The following is a 12,803-nucleotide window of genomic DNA, read 5'->3' as shown; positions in this document are numbered from 1 at the left end:
AATATTTAGTCACTGAAAACCTTATGAATACCAGAGGTTTAAATTGAGTCCCCCACCTCCCCACCCCCACCCCAAGTTTCTAACTAAGTAGATTTGACATGGTGGTGGTGGTGGTGGTTATGTGCCGTGGAGTCAGTTCTGACTCGTAGTGAGGAACCTGTACAGGGTTTCTGAGGCTGTAAAACTTTATGGGAGCAGAAAGCCTCATCTTCCTCCGGTGCAACAGCAGTTTTAAACTGCTGACCTTGCAGTTCACAGCCCAATTCGTACCCACTATGCTACCAGAGCTCTATGATTTGAGATAGGGTTTAATAATTTGCATTTTCAACAATAACATCTCAGATGACTGTGAATCATCAATCCAATGCCAATCCAGTGTGAAGCACATTGTTAGTCAAAACCTAACCTCTCTATCATAGAAATAAAATCACAAGTACTTACATATTGTTGTTTGAATCCATTGAGAGAGCAATATAACAAGTACAGAAAGAGCCAGAAGCTGTTATTGCCCTTTGAACTAATAAATCCAGGGGAAAAACTCCCTACAATTACGCAGACCAAACTTTCCCAAATGATACTCCTAGAAAACTAGAGTTCTGTGAACTGTAATTACGGTGCTTTGAGAAAGAAGGTTTTAATAACATAATCAAGTTAGAAAGCTATAATGTTAATAGGTATTGTGACCCTTCCAAGAGGAAGACAGAATATAAAGCATTTATAAATGAATAATTTCTTTTATAGTAATCAGCACAAAGCTAGTTCCTGTGAAGTAAAAGTTAAAGATGTCTCAAATGTTTAGCTTCTCCAAAGAAGAAAGTGTTGTAATACTCCATCATCTAACACCAACTCCTCTCCCTCCCCTTAGTCCTCTTCCTCCTGGCTTTGGGTTTGGTTATTCACTATAACATCTCACTGAACTCATGAATCATACTTAGGATTATGGGGTTTATTAGGGAAGTGATGGTGGTGGTAGTTGTATGTCATGGAGTCAGTTCCAAATCATTGTGATCCTATATAGGGTTTCTGAGGCTATAAATCTTTATAGGAGCAGAAAGCCTCATCTTTTGCCTGATTAGGGAAGTAATAGGCTACAATTTAGGTCCATGATCAACTCAGAAGTAACAGGAACAACTCAGGATACCGTTCTTTGATTAGGGCAACTGTTTCAAGGCCGCTGCTGCTGGGGCCTACTAGGGCCTGTATTACAACTCTTAGCTCGATGGGTTAGCAAGCCCCACAGCAACTGTCTTGTGGTTCTTGCTGCTGCCACATTATTTCTTGCCATCTTCAGTGTTACAATTCCTTCTTATTTCTCTCGGTATGTGTATCTTTCTCTAAAACCTCTGTCAGAGAAACTAGTTACATAGCAAATTCTTTAACAATTTCAAGGTATGCCCCCTACTCTCTAGCAAGACCATAAACTAACCAATTTATGCCAGGGTTCCATGCACCGTATTTGATTAACAGAGTGTCCACCCCCAAAAAGGGTTCCATGTACCTTATTTACATAATCCCACCCAATTTTGCGGTAGCTACAAAACCATAGCTAGAAATACCACGTACATGTTATTCACTGTGCTGCAGTTTTCCAAACTTATTTGACTAAAGAATTATTTTATTTTTCAAAGTACCTGTTAGCAATCTGAGGAGCTGCAGAGGTGCTGTAGGGTAAGCACTGAACTGCTAGCCACAAAGTTATTGGTTCAAACCCACCAACCACTCCTTGGAAACCCTATACAGGCTTGTTATGAGTCGGAACAAATTCGATGGCATTTAACAACAACACTTCCCTAAAATCTTTTTGAGAATTATAAGAGCAGATCCTTGACATTTGTAAGTTCAACATTTATAATGCTAACTACTTGCCAGCAGAATTTCCATCCCTGTAGTAATTTGTGATTCTGCTAGGACAAAGTGGCTTAGGGAATGAGTCACTCATCTGATGAAGGAGTCCTGTCCACTGCCCAGAATGCACGCACCAAGGCAGCTTTATTGTTTGCTGCTGCAGTAACTTTTGTAGTAAAAAATATTTGATTTGTAAAAATAGCCTTCATGGGGGAGGGTACAGTCCCCATCGAATAGTTTTCATCTTGTCTGGACGGGTCTGCTGAAAAGAGATGGGGATAAGAGTCTTATGATTTAATAGTGAGTAATTGTTATCATGACTAATTGCAATTGTCATAATTGTAAAGGTAGAAGCTTTGTAACAAAAACGGGAGAGTAGTTAATCTTACAGTCCAGAAACAGATGACTTTAGGTCCATCAAGAGAGAAGAGCATGAGCAGAATGCAGGACCCTATCCAGAGAAGCAGCAACACCAGAGATGGGGACATGGAGAGAGAGAGAGCAGCTGAGGAGTCTAGACTTAGGGATAGAGAAAGACTGAGCGCTGGTGGCCAGGAGGCAGCCTTGCAGAATGTTCCCTTTTGTTGTTTTTAAATGATTATATATTTCTGAGTGTTTTTGTGTACATCCTCCCATGCCTGCAAAAAACAAAACCAGCCAACCAAACAACAACAACAACAACAAAAAGAGGAAATAGAAGCAAATACTGTTGAATAATGATGCACAGAGATTTTAATCATTGCAATGAAACAATGAGTGTAAAACCGAAGTTCTCCCATGTAAACTATCACTTCTAAAAAGAAAAGAAAAGAAAATTTTATTTTCTTTTAAATGTTAAAAAAAATGTATTTTCAATAAATAAGTCATTGGACTTGCAAAATTCTGTCATGTGATATCTATAACCAAGGTCATATTTTTCAATTACTGATCCTTCCTCTTTGTTTTCAACCTTTGCACTCTAATCACCATAATTATCAATACATCTTGATTGTATGTTTGATCAATTTCAGACTGAAGAAACTGGTAGAATTCTTCAGTTTCATTATCACTGGTTTTAGTGGCTGATGCTAAATTTGAATAATAGTGGTATTAACTGGTCTGCCTTGTAGGCATGTGAATATTTTCTTACAACAGCACTGTACTTCAAGAGTGATATTGAAATGTTGTTTTTGAAGATGAATGTGATGCAATCCTTCTTGAATTTGTTGTTCCTGGCATAGTGAACTATATGATTGGCCAAAAAAAAAGCCTTGAAATAAAATGTCAGTTGCTAGTTTGGGTGATGGAAAGTAGATCTTAATTTATTTGTATTTTTACAAAGGAAATCTTAAAAAGGATAAGCTTAGCAAGAAAATAGAAGTTTTTGATACATTTTAAAGGTAACCTCCTAAACTTGGCATGAGCTCATCATGTAGCCTATATGGAAACCACAAAAATGATTCATGAACTGTTTTATTGAGAGAGAAAACTCCAGCAAGATAAAACATTACATATGCAACTGCTAGCTGCAATGTAATTCAAGAGCCTGTGGATACTTTGCTATGAAAACACAAGAAGTGACCACAATCACGCAGTAAGTTAAGTTGCTTCTAGAATTTACAGATGTACTTTTCTTTGCATATTATAATGTTAACAAGAGAGGTGTGGCTTTAGCTGAGTTTATGTCTCAGTGCGTGTTTAAATTTGTAGAGGAAAACTTGCTGCTAATCACAATGCTCCTGCTTTTCAAACCTAGTTCTCTTGTTACCTCTTTCACACAATGGGATTGTTTCCCATCATTTAACACATTTTACTCAGCATGCACTATGTGCTAGGTAGTTTGAATCATGCTGCTGTTGTTAGCTGCTGTCTTGTTGGCCCTGACTCATGGAAACCCTATGTACAATGGGATGACTCATTGGCTGGCCCTGTACCATCCCTATGAGGGGTTGCCATTGTGATCCACAGGGTTTTTTGACTGATTTTTGAAAAAAAGATTGCCTGGCCTTTTTCCTTAGTTCATCTTACTCTGGAAGTTCCACAGAAACCTGTACAGAGTCATTACAACACATAAGTCTGCACTGACAGATGAGTGGTAGCTGAACATGAGGTGTTTGGGCAGGAAATCAAACCTGGCTCTTCCATATGAAAGGTGGGAATTCTACCAATGAACCAAATTGCAAAGAAGCCAGTGCCGTGGTGCCCCGTCTTTTAGGAGGAAACAGCCAGTTAGCTCAATCATTTACCTCTTCTCTCAAAGGTAGGGATCATAAGAAATGCTGTAGCAAACTGATTTGTTATGGTGGTGGTGGTGGTTATGTGCCGTGGAGTCGGTTCTGACTCATAGCGACCCTGTACAGGGTTTCTGAGGCTGTAAATCTTTGTGGGAGCACAAAGCCTCATCTTTCTCCTGCGGAGCAGCTGGTAGTTTTGAACTGCTGACCTTGTGGTTCGCAGCCCGCTTCGTAACCACTACACTACCAGACTTGCTATAGCTCCATTTAAATACCTTTTAAAATGAAAGCACTTTCATTTATTTTCATTAGAATTTTACAGATTCTGTAGTTTCTGGTTGCTACTGTTATTGTTAAATAATGTGATAGAATGTGGGATAGAGGTTGTGCTGGTGAGATATTTTATTTGAATAGTTTACGAATATCTAGTGCTCCATTTTAATACATTCATTAGATGTGGTGCTGTAGGATAAGCCCTGGACTGCTAACAGCAAGGTCAGCAGTTCGAACTCACCAGTCATTCTTAGAAACTCTGTACAGGGTTGCTATGAGTCAAACCAATTTGACAGCATACAACAAAAGAAACATTTTATATACACTATAAATCCATCCCAGTGAGATGGATTGGCAAAGTGCAGCATCAATGGACTCAAGCGTGGCAACAATAGTGAGGTTGGCCCTGGATCAGGCAGTGTTTCATTTTGCTGTGCAATGGCACCTAACAACAACAACAAGGAGTCCTGGTGTGGCACTATGGGTTAATGCGCCAGACTGCAAAGCCGTTTGAACTGCAAAGTCAGTGGTTCAAGCTCACCAGCTGCTCCTTGGAAACCCTGTACAGGGTCACTATGGGTCGGAACCAACCCAATGGCACTTAACAACAACAACAAAGGAGTCCTGGTGTGGCACTATAATATAAGCACTGGATTATTAACTGCAAGGACAGGGTTCAAACCCACCAGTTGCTCCTTGGAAATCTGTACAAGGTCACAATGAGTCAGAACCGACTCAACAGCACTAACAGCAACAACAGTACGTTCTAGCAGTACTTACAAACTTGGGGTAATCATGATGTTTTCAGAACACACTCCTTAGTTTCACATGGGAAACCAGAAAATCAGTCCAGGGAAAGCATTTATGGCATCTGGCATCACTAGACTTTTGGGGGGGAAGTCCTAGTGTGGCACTGTAGGATCAGCACTGGACTGCAAGATTGGCAGTTCAAACTCACCAGTTGCTCCTCGGAAACCCTATACAGGATTGCTGTGAATTGGAATGGAAAAAACTCCACTCCATGGCACTTAACAATAGCAAGAAGCCAGTTTTCAGATCCACAAATGTAGCCAGCCCCTTTCTGCCTTAGAGTCTTTGTACTGAATATTTGGGAATTTTCTCTCTCTTGCTTCTTGACTCCCAACCACCTCTTTTTTTTCCTTTCTTCCTTGGCACTTATTTACTGTTGTTTTAATTATTTTTTATATGTATCCTCCACTAAAATATTAACTGTATAAGGGCAGATATTTGATAATTCTTACTCATCTTTGTATTTATACAATATATACATATTTATTTATTATGTATTATTTCTAATAAAGTTTGTAAACAGTCTAGATACTTTAAAATGTAGGAATGGTTAAGCAAAGAGTGGGATAACACAATGAAATTTTAGACTGTAATGATAAGCAGAATGTTAAAGAAAATCAACCATGATATTTATACCAATTGCATTATTTATCTAAAACATCTGGATTTTTTCTTCTCAAGTCTTTGTTCCAACTACTCCCTCTGTTTGTGATACCTTTTCCTTGTCTATATCTGTTGACCTTCTACCTCTTTAAGGCTCAGTTCAAGTACCACATCCTTCCTGAAGTACCAAACTTCCTACATTCCTCCATCCTCAATCCACCTCCTGCTGTAGCAAATGCTTGATGTTCTCACCCATATCCCTCCAGTTTTACTTCAGTGCTCACAAAACCCACTACCATTGCCATTGAGTTGATTCTGACTCATAAACTTCCTGTAGGGCAGAGTAGAATTTCTCTATAGTATTTTTGAAACTGTAATTGTATACAGACACAGACAGTCTCATCCTCTTCCCGTGGAGTGATTTGCATGTGAATCGCTCACCTTGTGATCAGCAGCCCAACAGTTAGTACCCTGTGCCTCCAGGACTCCATTCAATGCTCATATTCTGTGTGATAATTTGACCTTATGCAAAGGGAGATCACTCCATTCTGTGTGATAATTTGACCTTATGCAAAGGGAGATCTGGTCTTTGCCCTCAGATTTTGGGAGAAAATTTATGCTATACCAAAAAATAGTATGTTTGAGGGTGAGGTAAGGGTAGCTACTCTGACTCTTAGGGTTGTTGCTGTTGCTGTTGCTAAGCGCTGTCTAGTCAGTTCTGACCCATAGCAACCCTATATAGGGTTTCCAACCAGCAACTGGTGAGCTTGAACCACTGATCTTGCAGTTCAAACTGACTTTGTGGTCCAGTGTATTAACCCACAGCATCACACCAGGAATCCCAACTTTTCAGGTAGTGGCAGCCATGTCTGACAATCTTAGGGTGGGAGACGGCTATACCAGAAAGATCAACCATGTGAAGACTGAATTCAACAAGGTGGGCAATCAGTCAGTCAATTTGTATACTTAATGATGATGATGATGATGATGATGATGATGATGATGATGGTGATGGTGGTGGTGGTGGTTGTGTGCCATTGAGTCTGTTCCAACTTAGTGACCTTGTATAGGGTTTCCAAGGCTGTAAATCTTGACAGGAACAGAAAGCCTCATCTTTCTCCTGCAGAGCTACTGGTAAATTCCAACTGTTGATCGTATATACATAATGTACATGCTGACCTATATACATAGTGTTGTTGTTAAGTGCCATTGAGTCGGTTCTGACTCATAGTGACCCTGTTTTCAAGGAGTGGCTGGTGAGTTTGAGCCACCAATCATAATGCTGAACCATTCAACATTATGGTTGAGTGCTTATCCTACAGCGCCTCACCAGGACTCCATACATTCCATACATAACAGAGCCCAAAAAACACTCAACCTACTGAGACTCAAGCAAGCTGTCTGGTTGGTGATGACCTATGTGTATTGTCACACACTGATACTAGGAGGGTAATGCATCCTGAAGCCATAGGCGAGGATAACAGAAGCATTGTGTTGAACCCTCCCAGACTTCACGCTGTGTACTACTCCCCTTGGCTGGTGTTGATCTGTATCCTTTCCCTGTAATAAAACATTACCATGAATGTAATGCATAGCTGTCAGTGAGTTCTGTGAGTCCTTCTAGGGAATGATCAAGCCTGAGGGTGGTTTGGGGAACTCTTGAAAACTATTTGAGTGAAAGCTGAGTGAGTTTGTGTGCAATATCTGTCATATCCTGTGACATTGCTGAGTGAGAAAAGTGTGGAATAAAACCATATGTATGTACAATATGAGCCTGTTTTCGTCTTATAAAAGTACAGTATGTCTTTTCATCATTTTCTTCTCTGTATTGACTTTTTTTTTTAACCATGAACAAGTATTATACAAGTAATACTTGCTCATAAGTGCAGGCAGTCTTGGGCACTGTGCCCTTTAAACTTGATAAAACCAAAAAAGCAAACCTGTTACCATTGAATTAATTCTGACTCACAGTGACCCTATAAAACAGAGTAGAACTGCCCCCATTGGGCTTCCAAAGTTGTCATGTTTACAGAAACAGCTTCCAAAACTTTCTTCTGCCTCAACTTGATAGTTGGCACTAAACTGTGCAGTTTGGCTAACTCTAGGCAGGTGTAATCCCAACTGCTAGTAGTGGTATGTACTTGGCTGAGGACTTTGTCTAACCCTGTGAACAGCTCCTCTGCCCACTTGCTTGGCAGGTAGGCATTACTTAAAAGTAACTCCCTTTAGAACAGCTCCCCAGTCTAAGATTGATAGAAGTTGGTGAATAAACACCTCAGCTCCCGTGCTCTTTGGGGGAATTAACTCTAAGGTTATGTCAATACCATTTTCCAATATCCCAAGGGGATTAAGTTCCAGTTGCTAACAGTGATAGTGACTTGATAACATTCTCTATTAACTGTCTTCTCTTTCCTGTCTTATTTTCCCACTCCCTTACCTTTGCACCTCCTGAACAAAACTGCCTATTCTCAAATTCTCGATCAGGGTCTACTCCCCATCTGGGCTCCCTTCTTTGTTCCTGTATAATGATATATCTCACATCCTTATTCTATTCTTTATTGTGGGGTTCTGTGATTGCCTTGTAACTCTTTGTAACTAAGCTGTAAATTGCTTGAGAATAGAACCTTTCATTAATTGTTATTTTATCCAAAGCCTAACAGATTGCCTTGCATATAGCAGGTACTTGGGAAATTGAAACAAAATACTACATTTAATCAAATTGAAGATGTTTAGAAAAGAAGGCACTACGGAAAAATAACACCTAAAGAAATAGTTTACAGCATTCTCTGTGAAACTAAATAAACCAAATAATCGAAGCAAAGTTTTATGAATCATGATTACATATTAATTTAAAAGTTTCATAAATTTCTAAGTTAAAAGTGAACATCAAGTTTAAGCAATTGGTGCTGTTCGGTGCTGTGGAGTCAGTAGTTCAAGCGATAGGTTGAAAATATTTTAAAACATTTCTGATTTTTAAAAAAAGCAACACTTATTAACTTTCTTTGGAACATCACTCCAATGCCACATAGAATCATAGACCCATAAACAATAAAGTCTTTTTAAAAAATTATACAAGTAATACTTGTTCATGTCTTTTAAAAAATCAATACAGAGAAGGAAAAAGATGAAAAGATATATAGTATTTTTATAAGAGGAAAATAGGCTTATGTCGTACATACATATGGTTTTATTCCCCTCTTTTTTTTACTCATCAATGTCACATCATGTGGCAGGCACTGCACACAGACTCACTTAACACCCACTCAAACAGTGTTCTAACATGGCTTCCTATAGTCCTCAGCCTACAAAGCTAAATATACTCAATATTTCCTTAAGGCTCATGTAATCTAGTTTCCACAAAGCCCTGAGTTAAATGTGGAAGGTCAGTGAACACCATGAAGTGGCTTTCACCCTCTGGGAGAGCAGATCTTCTGGTAGCTGAAGTGTTGAGAAGCAAGAATGGCAACAGTAAGGTTTCCTTTAGAATTGCCCCATCCTGGAGATGGACACTGATCCTGGCTTCTCTGCCCATACCAGAAATGCTGTTGTCTGCAACTAACACCCTTGATGAATACATGGGAATACTTTTCATTTTAATAAAAACCCACAAACATGAGTTTCGTATATAATTGCTAGAGGTAGAATCCTGGAATTTCAGAACTAGATGGAACCTTGTTGTTGTTGTTGTTAAGTACCGTTGAGTCGATTCCAACCCATAGTGACCCTGTATAGGGTTTCCAAGGAGCAGCTGGTGAGCTTGAACCGCCGATTTTGCCTTTCAAACAGCTTTGCAATCCAGAACATTAACCCACAGCGCCACACCAGGACTCCAGGTGGAGCCTTAGTGATCAGAAAAACCCACTGCCATCAAGTGTATTCTGACTCACAGTGACCCTATAGATTGTTGTTGTTGGAAGTGCCAACAAGTTGGTACCAACTCATAGCGACCCCATATAGGGTTTCTGAGGAGCAGCTGGATTTTCACAGTCCAGTGTGGATCCAACAGTGCCACATCAGGAGTCCTATTTGAAAGCATATTTGTTGTTGTTGTTAAGTGCCTTTGAGTTGGTTCTAACCCTTAGCGACCACCCTGTATTGGGTTTCTAAGGAGCGGCTGGTGAGGTTTGAACTTCTGACCTTGTGGTTTAAACCGATTTTGTAGTCCAGTGCATTAACTCACAGTACCACACCAAGACTGAAACGCTAGCCTTTCAGTTAGTAAGTAGTCTAATGCCTAACCCACAGCACCAGATCAGACAGACTTAAGGAAATTTAGCTCAAAGAGGTCAAAAGCATATACAAGTTTCCACAGATAGGTAAAGATAGACAAGCAGGTATCTGCATTTTCATTTGTATGGGAATTTACACCATTCTTGTACTCCAACGAGGAGGTGGGGGAAAAGTGGCTACCTGACTGTGCCCCACATTAGAATTTACGTTTGTCTTCCCCACATTAGAATTTATGTTTGTCTTCCCCTCCCCTCCCTTTTCCCTTTCTTAGACCTGCTTCCCTGGCTGAAGCCCAGCTAAACTGCATTGTAACATTCTTGTCTTACACTTCACTGCCATCAGTCACAGTGTGGAGCGTCTCCTGAGACTGGAAAGGTTTAGGTTTGGGTTTGCTTTGACTCTAGAGGAGTTCTGGTATGACATCATAGGATAAGTACTGGATTGATTATCATAAGGTCAGCAGTTCAAATACACCAACCACACTTTGGAAATGCTGCACAGGCTCAGTAGGAGTTTGAGCTGACTCAATGGTGCTTAAGAACAAGGAGACGGATTGACACAGTGGCTGCAGCAAAGGGCTTAAGCAGAGAAATGATGCTGTCAGGATAGCGCAGAGTTTTGTATGTAGGGCTGTTGTGAGTCAGAACGGACTCAATGGCACTTAACAACAACAACAGTAGTGTTTTACAGCAAAGGTACTTTTTTTTACTCCTCTAGTATGTCAGCAGTTGAAAACTACCAGCTGTTCTGTGGGAAAAAGATGAGGCTCTCAGCTCCCGTAAATATTTGCAGCCTTGGAAACCCTGTACAGAGTTGCTATGAGTCGGAACCGACTCCACGGCACATAACCAGCACCACCGATATGACAGTAAGGAGCCCTGGTGGCACTATAGGATAAGCACTGGACTGCTAACCATAAGGTCAGCAGTTCAAACCCACCAGCTGCTCCGAGGGAGAAAGATGAGGTTTTCTGCTTCCATAAAGATTTACAGCCTCAGAAACCTTATATAGGGTCACCATGAGTCAGAATCTCTGGTAGTGTGGTGGATGGTAGTTTAGAGTTGGGCTGCTAACCTCAAGGTTAGCCTCAGAAACCGTAAACAATAGCACATAAGGAACCAACCAAGGAGTCAGAATCAATTTAGTGGCAGCGAGTGGAATATAACAACAAAGTGTCATTGCTGAAAAGCCCCACTCGATAGTGAAAAAAGTATGAAGTTTGGAACCAGACTGGATTTGAATCTCAGCTCTGCCACTTACTAGCTGTATGGCCTTGCTTTTTTCTGTAAAACAGAAAGATAATAACCTAACAAGGCTGTTATACAGACCAGAAAATAATATGATGATAATGTAAGAGACATTCAATAAATCGTACTGTTATTGGGTTGAAATAATTACCATTAGGTTTGAAGAACAGCAAATAATATGTACTTTGGCTATTCTCCACTTATAATTTTACAGCTGAACTTAGAACAGTAATAATGTTCCAGGGTAGCCCAAAGTCCCTTCGCATACAACTCAGACAGTTTTGCAGGTCCATGTAAACAGACTTACATTTGAGCTCATACCCTGTCATTCAGTTACAAGGAATTTGGCTCCACTGCAGCACACCCAGTCTTCTATTGATGTGACTACAGGGACAAGTAAATGAAATGTTTAAGTCTTTCACCACATGACATTATTTAAGGATTAGGAATGGGAATTAGAAATTCTCACAATCTTTTTGGAACATTATATGTCAGTAATGTTTAAAGTAAAATCTAAACCAGGTCTCCTTATAAGAGTATAGTCATAAATTTAGAGAAGCTATTAAAAAAGAAAAAAACAAACAGCATTAACCTTTTTTCTATAGCTCAACACTTTTCTTATGAGGTGAGAACTGCAGAATCATGACAGTTGTTATTTTCTTTACAAGAAAGGGTTCGTTTTGCAAATGACTCTTAAACCCATGTGTGATGATTACACAAAAATCCTGGCTGGTATATGCTGTAAATAATTAAGTGCCTTCAATTATAGCATTGTGTATTGTTTCCAAATCATAGTTAACTTTCCTTACATCATTTCCTAGAGAAGTTTGTTTTTTTTTAAAATAAGTTTTTCTTTGGAGTTTTGTTAAATGATTTAAATAGCTGTCAAAATCTTGTTTGCATTTGAAAGGAAACATTCATCTAAGAACCACAAGGTCAGTGAGTTCAAGTCGGCGGGTGGTTCAAACTCACCAGCTTCTCAGAAACCCTATACAGGGTCACTATGAGTCGGAACTGACTCAACGGCAAATTAGAGTAATTTTGTAGTTAGTCTTATTCTGAACAACTTAGGAGGATGAGTCAAATTCTTTGATAACGTTATTGCAAATTCTAATTTTTTTCCTATTATTTTATATATTTAATGTATGTTTTAGTATACTCTGTTCTGCATACACAGTTGAGGGGGCATGTAGGGGAAGATAAGGAAAGAAATAATTTTTTTTATAGTTGTAGCTTTGAGAATTTCTTCTTATTTCTCATCAGAATAAGTATCTTAAGATAGAACTTAATATTTGTGTGAAACTTCTGAAATGGAACTTTCTCAGAAGAATCCATTCTGTGCATATACACAATCATATATTTATTCAAGACTGCAGTAACCATGTGGTCAAGTAATAGAGTAAGGATTGAAAATGGTCATTAGTTTGGCAATTAGGAAGTCCCTGATGACAGTATTAATAGAGTCTGTGGGTCTCTTACGAGGCTGCGGTAATTTTAAGGCTCAACAGGGCTGGAATATTCACTTCCAAGCTCACTCCAGTTTTTGTTGGCTGGAGGCCTCACTTCTCTGAGACGTTGGCCA

This window comes from Chrysochloris asiatica, unplaced genomic scaffold (assembly GCF_000296735.1).
Source record: "Chrysochloris asiatica unplaced genomic scaffold, ChrAsi1.0 scaffold00387, whole genome shotgun sequence".
Taxonomy (NCBI): Eukaryota; Metazoa; Chordata; class Mammalia; order Afrosoricida; family Chrysochloridae; genus Chrysochloris; species Chrysochloris asiatica.
This window is presented reverse-complemented; position numbering follows the sequence as displayed.